Source organism: Felis catus, chromosome F2 (assembly GCF_018350175.1).
Source record: "Felis catus isolate Fca126 chromosome F2, F.catus_Fca126_mat1.0, whole genome shotgun sequence".
NCBI lineage: Eukaryota > Metazoa > Chordata > Mammalia > Carnivora > Felidae > Felis > Felis catus.
Genome location: NC_058385.1, coordinates 79,322,062 through 79,332,334, shown reverse-complemented (window position 1 = coordinate 79,332,334; position 10,273 = coordinate 79,322,062). Strand labels below are relative to the sequence as shown.

The 10,273-nt window shown below is 53.2% G+C and overlaps 1 long non-coding RNA gene across 2 annotated transcripts; it reads left to right on the top strand.

Annotated features, from left to right (window-relative positions):
- Positions 1-37: 37 nt before the first annotated feature.
- On the top strand, positions 38-5,517 carry LOC123383072. 2 transcript variants are annotated; one of them, XR_006592375.1, is made up of 4 exons: positions 38-3,243; positions 3,791-3,892; positions 4,145-4,260; positions 4,514-5,517. It is a non-coding gene; the product is annotated as an uncharacterized LOC123383072 (long non-coding RNA). The 2 variants fall into 2 exon arrangements; XR_006592377.1 differs by lacking the exon at positions 3,791-3,892 and having other exon boundaries at positions 59-3,243.
- The last annotated feature ends 4,756 nt before the right edge of the window (positions 5,518-10,273 follow it).

The following is a 10,273-nucleotide window of genomic DNA, read 5'->3' as shown; positions in this document are numbered from 1 at the left end:
AACAGCTCGTGGGGGCGGTGGGGTAGGGGAGGGAACCTCAGCAGCATCCTATGAGTGAGAAAATAACTCTTGGGAGGTCCTCCCTGGCCTCGGGGGCAGTCATAGTGGGGAAAGAATTTTCTGAGAGACCTGAGGGTTCACCTGGAGTGACCAACTCATCCCTGTCTGCCTGCAGCTGAGTTTTAGCACTGAAAGTCTGTGTGCCCTGGGAGAAACCCCCCCCCCCAGGTCCCAAGCAAACCGGAGGCTGGTCACCCTCGTAGAGGAAGATACGGGGTCTGGCCTCCCGCAGTTGGCAAGGGTTGGGCTGGGAGCTGTAAGGAAACACTCTGCTGTATTTAAACGCCCTTGAGTGTCTCTAAACCACTTAGATTTACAAATCACCCTAGACCTATTCCAACTCTGCCTATTGAAAGACGGGAAGCATGTCCTATTCCTCTCAATTCAAGTTGTTTCAAGTTGGGGTAGCAAGGTGAAGGGTTTTGTGAGATTCGTTAGATTTGTACCTCTGTGCCTTAGTTACCAACAAACTCACCAATTGTGCCTGTTGAGACTTTTTTGGAAGTTTGATTACCCCCTGCTTGAGGAGTTCGGTGTCAGGTGTTTACTCTTAGGCCTCCATGAAAGAGGGTAGGTAGTTTCAAAGGTGAGGAACCTTCAAACAGAGCACGCATGGTCGGAAGGAAGAATTTGGAATCTGCCTCTACGGGAGGTTGTACATTTATTTCATTGTGTTTGTCCTCAGGACTGGTCAATCCAGTGAGGTCAACGAATGACACAGTTTTTGGTTCAGTTGCCAGCTTTGATGTTCAATCGAGGCATCTTGAATCTGTTCCGTTTGCAAAGCTTACTTTAGTTTTAATTGATACACGTGTTGATGACTTTAACACATTTCAGAGTTAATATATCGACATTTGTTAAGCCGTCTAGGTGTAGTTCCGATAAAAAATATTTCGGTAGAAATAGCGGGAGGTGTTTGTATACTTTTCATCTCCACGCTCGGAGGCTTTAGTTAACTTTGCAGTAATTTAACAAGATTTTAATCTCTAGAGAGGACCACAAAGTGTTTAAGCGCCTTCATCTGTCCCTAAGGGAGGCGCGCAGCAACTTTGCTTTGGCACAACGAGCTACGGCCAAGCTGCATGTGACTGGCTTGTGGATGCCACCACCCTTGGGTGAACAGTCTAAGGACCGAGCAGCCCATCTGCCCAGCACCTCCCGGGACCCTACATGCAGAGCACCTTGTGGGGCCGGGTTCTTCCTCCTCAGCCTCTCTGCTCTCACGGAGCCCTCTGACCCCCTGAAGAGACGGAAGGCTTGGCCGGTTCTGCCTTGCAGATACTGTATTTTCTGAGAGTGAAATGTTTGTGCTGTTTTTGGAATGCTCGGGGACAAAGTGTAGGGAGCCCTCTGGACTTAGAGCGTAGGGCTGCTCGGTGCTGATTGCTGACGCACACTGGCGGGTTTGTCACAACGGGCTCTGAGCCTCATCCTTGTGACATTATCTGCTGGTGGCTTGTGTCAGCGGCCACTGTCGCCTGATGATTCATTTAGAAACGACGACGAATAGCTGGCAGTCGTGCAATGGTCCAACCGCGCGAAGTCCTCTTGCAACCGCAGTTTTAAAGCTGTATTCCACCTCCCCGTACCCTGGGTGGCTCACTTTACCCGTTTGCAAAAGAGCTCTTTTTGCAGACGATCCTCTGTGCCTGGCACTCAGGGTGACTTCATTCCAGTGCTCACAGAATGAGGGAACAGTGGGCCCGGTGGCGTCTGGGTACATCGTCTTCCTGTCTTTGCACCCCAATCCCACGTGTTTGCTGAACACCTCTTCTGTGCTGGGAAATGACATCCCTCCTGGGAACAGAAGTGGGTACACTCAACACCAATGTGCATGCCCATGGACACTCGAGTTTAGCAGGAGGAGGTAGATCATAAACAGTGATTGATGTTCCTGCTTGTCAGATGGAAGCCATGCTGCCGTGATGAACAATCGCAGAGCAGATGGGGGGGGGGGTTCATGGTGCAATTTAAAATGGGGTCAAAAGTCAAATTAAGCAAAGGTGGAAGGAGCGGGAGGGCTAGGCGGTGCATCCATTTAGAGGAGAATCACTTAATCAGGAGAATTCTGTGCGAAGGTCCTCGGGTTGGACTCTGATTTGTTCTAGAAACCATCTTGTGGCCAGTATCTGTACAGTGGTGAGGGGAAGGAATTAGGGGGCGTGGCCAGAGAGGTTACTGCCAGGGCACCTGGGCCCTTAAAAGGCTTTGGCTTTTCCTTTATGGGATTGGAAAGCCCCAGAAGGGTTTGAGCATCAATCTGACTTATATTCTCAAAATACAAAAGGAGTTTGCAACATGCGTGTGGTCCCTGGATCAGCAGAATCAGTGGAACCTGGGAATTTATTAGCAGGACCCATTCACAGACCTCACCCCCGACCCCCTGATTCAGGGACCACACAGTGCGTTTGTCACCAAGCCCTCTGGGGAGGACATAAAACACCGCACGCCCAGGTATATTTGAGTATGTCTGATAAACAGTGAATAATGTTTACGTAACCGTGCCCCATGCAATATCGCATACTTCTACAAAAAACAACAAAAAAGGACTTGTTTACCTGCAATTCAAATTTACCTGCGTGTCCTATATCTGCTAAACCTGGAAACCCTCCCGCAGATGATTCTGATGTGTGCCGAAGTCTGAGAATCACCATTCTAGAACTGTTGATGAGCCACCCTGGTGCCCTTCCCCTGGATGCCGGGGCGGCCATCCCTGGCCCCGCGAGTGCTGATGGCTGATGGTGCTCAGCTGCTGCCCTCCGTGGCGTGTTGCCCACAGCTGACCACAACTGCCCTCGGGACAAGCAAAAGGCTCAGAGTGTTCTTGTGCCCAGGAGTGAGGACTCTGCTATGCGGTTTATTCTTCCGAGTGCTCCCCCACTGCAGATGGGCTGAGGCCACACTTCACCGAGACCCTGTCCTGGCTCTGATCCGTCCCCTCGTGCATTCTGTGTCCCCCCACTCCCTCACCGACGTTTCCCCCTGAAAGAACTCCTTCAGTCTGTCCCGTGCACCCACATCCGCCTTGCAGGCCCTGCTTCGAGGGGCCGGGCGTGAGCTGCAGGGTCACTTTGTCTGCTGTTTCGAGGACAGCCTCTTGAAGCAAGAGAAGCAGTGAGGGGTTAGCGTCTTTGTGCGCGGACCCACTGGTCTGGACACAGACGTGGTGGTGTCGGGCTTAGGGTAAGTCTGCAGGCGACTGAGCTTGCCGGTGGGCTGGAGGGGGTGTGCAGGAAGGACACCAAGGGGGCCGCAGGGGGTTGGCACTTCCCCCGGGCGTGTAAGACCGGGAGAGGAGCAGGTGTCTGGGGGCAAGATCCAGACTTCGGTTTTTGACCTGGCAAGTTTCAAATGCCTTCTCCTGCTCTCACACAGTACACTCACACACGTGCTCATGCACACATTCCCACACATTACACACTCACCCCACACTACACACTCACTCAGGCTCTCACACACCACACTTGGACATTCATACCCTCACACACCACACGCACACACTCATGCTCGTGCACACCACACTTGCACACACACACACACACACACACACACACACACACATCTCTCACACTCTCCATGCTGATGACTGCACCACACCCAAGAGCATCTCCTCGGGCGGCAGAGGCAGAGAAGGGGCAGTAATAGGTTGATGGGGCACAGAGGAGAAAAGGGAGGGGGGACAGAGGCAGGGGACAGAGAGATTTGAAGGTGCTGGGCCACTGGCTTGAAGACACAGGAAGGAGCCACAAGCCCAGAATTGCAGATGGCCTCCAACACCCGAAAGAGACAAGGACACGGATTTGACCTAAAGCCTCCCCAGGGAGGACAGCAGGTGGGTCAGAATTGGAGAAGAAGAGATTTGTTGTCAGCAGTAGAGATTAGCACGCTGGGGCCGGAGCCAAGGAAGGCAGGTGCCTCTAAAAGCTGGGAAAGGCAGGGAACAGACTCTCCCCAGAGCCTCCGGGGGGGGGGGGGGGGGTGGGAGGGGGCAGCGTCTGCCAGCACCAAGGTTGGAGCCCCGGGAGGTGCCCAGTAGGACTTCCCACCCCCAGAACTGTGAGAGAGTAACTTTGTTTCATTTGAGGGCTCTAAATTTGGAGCTATTTGTTACAATCGCAAGAGGAAACTGATCCAGGAGGAGCCAGTGTTCTCCATCTGAGGGCGACGATGGGAAACACAGACCCGGGCGCTGCATCAGAGGTAAGGCTGCTCTTCTGGCTAATTAACTGGAGAGGCTGGTCCTTCCTCGCACAGGCTGGTTCGCAGTCTGCCTGCCCTCCCGGGAGCTGGCCTGGACTTTCTCGTTCCGTGGCCTTTGGTTTCCCTCTGCAGGGGGCCCAAGCCTGGTTTGCTTTGCCGTCTCACGAGGCTGATCTCTGGTTTCTCAGTGGGTGCCCTTCAGTGGCTGTTTGATGATTCCCTGCGCTCATAACATGCATCATTTCTGCTCCAGGTATTACAGAGCTGAACTGCTTCACCTCGGAGGAATTCAGCCTTGGAAAAATAGCCAGAATACTAATTACCACCAATTTCTGAGGACGGTTGTCTGCAAAATAACCCAAGAGGACTTTGCCTGCATTTAACACCTTGTCTCCTCAAGTTTCCAGTGGTCTCCACGAGCCGCAGAGGGATGTTTTGAGGGGCAGGCCCGTTCGCTCGCCAGTCCGGTACGGGTCTGCAGTGATAAAGGGCCCGATGTGGAGCCCTTGAGGACCCGTGCCCTGGCGGTCCCGCACACGGGAAGGACATAAAGATGGGACCCAAGAGGAGCTGGGCTGGAATTCTGTATCCTCAAGACTCACTAGTTTGGGGCGCGGAGGCTCCAAACGCCTCTCTGCACCTGCTCCGGAGCAGCGTGGACGCGTGCGGGTCAGCGGTCAGCCTGCCCTCCCTTTAAGAGGGACTTGGCCACGAGGAGCGTGTCAGCCTCCAGCCTCCGCACCTTCGGGACCTGCTTCCGTTTTCACCCAAGGCCCTCCTTTCCTTCCCTCTGTCACCCCATCACACTCCCCCTGGAAAAGCCCTTCTTAGCGTCTGCTCCCTGAAGACCTGGACAGTCACGCCTACACGTGGAAAAGTGCCTGTTTCATCGGGGTGCCAATCAGTGAGTCTTTACAAGGGGGATGCACCCCTGTAAGCTGCACAGATCAGGAGAAACACATTCCCAGTGCCAGGCAAGTCCCCTGGCATCTCCTGGCAGTTTCTACCCCCACAAAGAGGTGACCACCACCCCGACTTTATTAGCATAATCTTGATCCTGAAGCCTGAGAAAGATCTTACGAGAAAGAAAAGAAAACAACCAGAGGCCACCGCCTCTCCTGAAGATGGATGCAAAATCCTTGACATATATTAGAAGATTGAATCCAGCCATATAGCCTTTTATAGCCAATAATGCATCTGGAGGCTTGGCATCTCTCGAAACTATTGTTTCATTATAAATACAATTTGGAAACTTCACCGTGGACTTCGAACGCTCCCTCACCGGGGATCTGTGATGGTTATGACAGCCTCTTGGCTTGTCACCTTGGCTGGGCGGAACAACTCACCCATCACTCAGTGAAACGCAAATCTAGATGCGGCTGTGCAAACGCTACGACGTGGTTAAAGACCACATTCAGCTGCCTTTAAATTGGGGGGATCATCTTGAGTGGGCCTGACCTAATCAGGGGAGACCTTAAAAGAGGGCTTCTGCTTTCCCTGGGGAGAAGGGCGGGGGGGGGGGGGAGGGCAGCTCCTGCCTGTGCACACGTGCCTGGGGGGCCGCAGCCCACCCTTGATCTTCTCTTCCTGTGGCCTGCCTGTCCCACTGCCTTCACACTGGTTGGCTGGTCCTTGGAGTTGTGTGACCATTGTCCTCGCCCCCTCTGCCTCCCGTCCGTCTGCCCCTTGCTTCCCCTCCCCTCTCTCCCACCCTCCCATCCCTCCCCCTCCTCCCTCCCCTCTCCTACCTTGCTCTCTCTCTCTTCCTCCATCCTTCTCTCCCTCTCCTTCCCTCCCTCTCTCCCTCCATCTGGCCCTCCCTCCCTCTCCCCCTCTGTCCCCCCCTCTTCCTCCCTCCTTCTGCCCCTCTGTCCCCCCCTCTTCCTCCCTCCTTCTCCCCCTCTGTCTCCCCTCTCCCCCTCTGTCCTCCCCTCTTCCTCCCTCCCTCTCTCCTTCCCCCCTCCCTCCCCTCCCATCTTCTCCCTCCCCTCCCATCTTCTCCCTCCCCTCCCATCTTCTCCCTCCCTCTCTCTTCTTCCCTGCCCCTCCTCCCTCCCCTCTCTATCTTGCTCTCTCTCCTTCTCTATCCCTCTCTCCCTCCTCTTCCCTCCCTCTCTCTCCACCCTCTCTCCCGTCCTTCTCCCCCACCCCCTGTCCCCCTCTGTCCCTCCCTGCCCCTCCTCCCTCCCCTCCCCCTCCATCTGGCCCCTCCCCCTCCCTCTGTCCCCCCTCTTCCTCCCTCTCTCCTTACCCCCTCCCTCCCCCCATATTCTCCCTCCCTCCCTCCCTCTCTCCCTCCCCCTTCCCCTCTCTACCTTGCTCTCTCCTTCCCCATCCCTCTCTCCCTCCCCCCTCTCTCCCTCCCCCCTCTCTCCCTCCCCCCTCTCTCCTCTCCCCCCACTCTTCCTCTCTCTACCTCCCTGCCCCTCCTCCCTCCCCTCCCCCTTCATTTGCTCCTCCCTCCCTCCTCTCCTCCCCCTCCCTCCCCCTTTCCCTCCTCCCCCTCCCTCCCCCTTTCCCTCCTCCTGTCTCCCTATCTGCCCCTCCCTCCCCTTCTCCCACCCTCTCCTTCTCCCCATCATACTGGCTCCAACTCTCAGATTGAACCTTGACTGATAGAATTACTCTGTTGCTGTTGCCAAGTCAATTACTCTCCTTGCAATTTTCTCAAAGCCTTTGAGCAGAGATACTTTTATTTTAGACAAAGTCATACCCTGAGTCGCTGGGTTAACAAGGTGGCATTGTGGAAAGCTGTCAGGAGACAGAAGTTCCCAGCCCACCAGTTTCACTAACTGAACGTGTGATCACGGACAAGTCACTTAAATTCTTGGGTCTGTCTTTCGTGGGGAGCACCAAGAAGGTGCTGGCTGAGCTGTTCTCTCCCGCCCAGCCCCCACGGCCAGAGCCTGCCAGAGGACAGAGGGCAAAAAGATGCAATTTTGCAATTTCACTTGGCTAGTTCAAGGTTTCAAGGTTGCTCTTTTCTTCGATGACCTCTTCCATTCGTCTTGTCATTTTCGACTTTTGGCTTTTTGCCCAAGCCAAAAAAAAAATTTTTTTTTAAAGGTGAATATAAAAGGAATCAGTTTGAGGATGGTAACTGCATGTCAATGGCTGGTGATAAATAGCACATTTGATGCAATCGATGACAAAGTTATAGATTTATTATTTTATACTTTGGATTCACTTCACTTGCTCAGAGTTTCCAGAACATGAGTAATGACCCCTTTACAGTTTAAGTGCCTAACCTTTATTTGGTAAATGGGATTGCATAAAGAATCTTAGGGATGATTTGAGCGACAAAACAGGAATTTTTGACTCGAGTTTGGCGACCCAGGAAAGGGACAAGCTCGCGGCTCCACACTCCCGCCCTGCACATCTTCCTAGATTTCCAGGAACTTTTTCCATCTGGGGCTTTGCTCAGTCTGTTCCTCTGGCCTTTCCTTCCAACCCCCTGACTATGGCTGTGGGCAGGTGAGCTAACGTCTCACATCCTCAGATCCCTCCCCCATATGACACGGGGCTGGGGTGGTGACCCCTGTGGCCCCTCACTGCAGCTGAGACAATGGCTGAGCACGAAATCTCAATATGAAATTTCAGCACCACCTGTCTTTGAAAAGTGGAAAACAGAGTGATGAGAAAACTGCTTTGGCTATTATTTGAAAATGAAGGATTGGGAAGGTTGATGTGTTTGCCCCAAAGGAAAACAAGCTTGGCCGTAGGGTAAGGTGTGCCCTTTGTGGCGCTGGCTGCGAGTCTTTCAAGATAGAAGATGTGACATGCTCTGGGGCTTGTTGGTGACTCGAGGCATGGGATGTGTTCCTGGCCCATGGCAGGACTGAGAAAGCAGTGAGGCAGGCGGCCCGCAGTCCTGGGTGCACCTCTTAACACAAGCACACACCACACACACACACACACACACACACACACACACACACACACTGGACTCCTATGGTCACGGCCATCTTGTTCTTTCTCCTTGCCATCTGGGTCAACCTCCTCACCCCTGTATTTGAGCCTCCACCCGCCTCTCCCCTTTGTCCTGTTGGCTCACTCTCTTCTTGTTCGGGCCAAGGGAAGGCTGCCTTCTGCCAAGAACCCCAGAAGTAATGGCATAGGGAGCGAGTAAAATGCCAGCTGAGTCCGCAGAGATGTATAAATGGATGTAGACTCAACCACTATTTATCACACACTCACTGGGGGCTGCGCTTCGCCAGAGCTATTAATCCGCTGTGTCACAGCAGCCCTGTGGTGGGGGCAGTGGGCTGAATGGTGACACCCCTCCCTGTCGAAAAGTTCTATCCACATCCTAGTCCTCACAACCCATAAAGCTTATCTTAGCTGAAAAAGGGTTTGTTGCGGACACAATCAGGCTAAGGGTCTCGGGATGAGCTCATCCTGGGTTATCCGGTGGGCCTAAATCCAGTGAGCGTGCCCTCATGGGGGGAGGGGGTGCAGAGAGAGGGTTGGTCCAGACAGAGGCATGTGGCCAACCAGGCCGAGCGGAGTGGTGCAGCCCCCCAGCCCGGGAACTCCAGGAGCCCCCAGAAGCCAGTGGAGGTGAGCAGCAGGTTGTCCCCTAGAAGCTTTGGAGGAAGCGTAGCTCTGCCCACACTTGGATGTTTTACGCAGGCCTCAGAACTGTGATAAAGTAAATTCCGTTGTTCTGAGCCGCACGCCGTGGTAACTCCCGACAGCAGCCCTGGGAAACTGACGCACAGAGATCTCGACAACCAAGAAGAAGCCTGGGCGTCACTGGGGTCAGTGGTCTCCTGACACGTGCTTGTAATGGGATCCCTTTTTCCCAGCCCCGCTTCTCCGTAACGGAAACCTGGTGTTTTGTGAGTGCCGTCCTCCCCTAAGCAGCCGCAGGACTCCGGGATTGCATTTATTTCTTGCAAATGAACATATGGCCTCGCCCTGCCTGATGAGTTACCAAGTAAAGGCTGAGAAGCCTTCTGGGAAAGTAGTCTTTGGTCCTGATAGTGAAGCAAGAGGTGACGCTTTTCTTCCACAAGGTGTCAGTGGATCACGTGTGAAGCTTGTAAGGTTCTAAGCATCTCGTCCTCCTGGCTTGAGGGGGAAATCAACCCCGAGGATGGTACAATGGACAGAATGGAAAGACTTGGTCCTCGTGGCTATCTTCAGGCACCGAAGCCTATGTTACTGCTGGACTTGGTATTGAGTTGACAAATGTCTCTAGTGTTTATGCCAGTTTGACTAGAGATTCCTTTATGGGCTGCCAGATCCTTCCTGATGGGTTGAAGGCTCCCCACTGGTCTCCTGTCTCCTGGCTGGCGTCGCTGATCTTCACGTCAGCCTCTGAAGGAACTTTCAGGATCATCCAGGCTCCAAGAAATCCCGCTGGAAGTCATGGACTGAATACACCTCTCCATTTAGGGATGCAGCAAGGTGGAAAAGAGCCCGTGTCCTCCGGGTCCAGAGAACTGTGCCAATCATCCAACCGTATTTTATAGAAATTTTGAAGGTAATATGTTTCGTTTCGTTCTGAGGATGAGACCAGTGTCTGTAGCCTACGCTACCCAAGTTTGACTCAAAATGGTCTGTGTACCAGGAACCGTACAGAAACCACTTAATCTCCCTAATAGCCCAACAAGGCATTAGCTGTTCTACGTGTGGGAAGATTTAGGTTGAGCAGTCCCCTGTTGTGTGCAAGTTCACACGGCTAATAACTCGTGGGGCCCACCCAGAGTCATGGCCAGGTCTCCGATTCCCAGGGCTGCCTGCTAATTAGCTGAATTAAATAAGGTCGGCGCTCCTCACTTTCTCATCAGACCGTTGCAATTTGTCAAATGTGTGTATCTTTTTGAGTATGACTTTACGGGAAAACATTTCAAAAGAACCGAGAGATTTCGATCAAGTTCAGCATTGTGCTGAGAAAAATCAATGAAGACTAATTCGATATCTAGCTCAGGTTGTTATCCTGAAACAAAATAGTGGCAAATAAATTTTGAAACAGTGTATCTAGTGAGGGGCAAAGTTGAATCCCGGG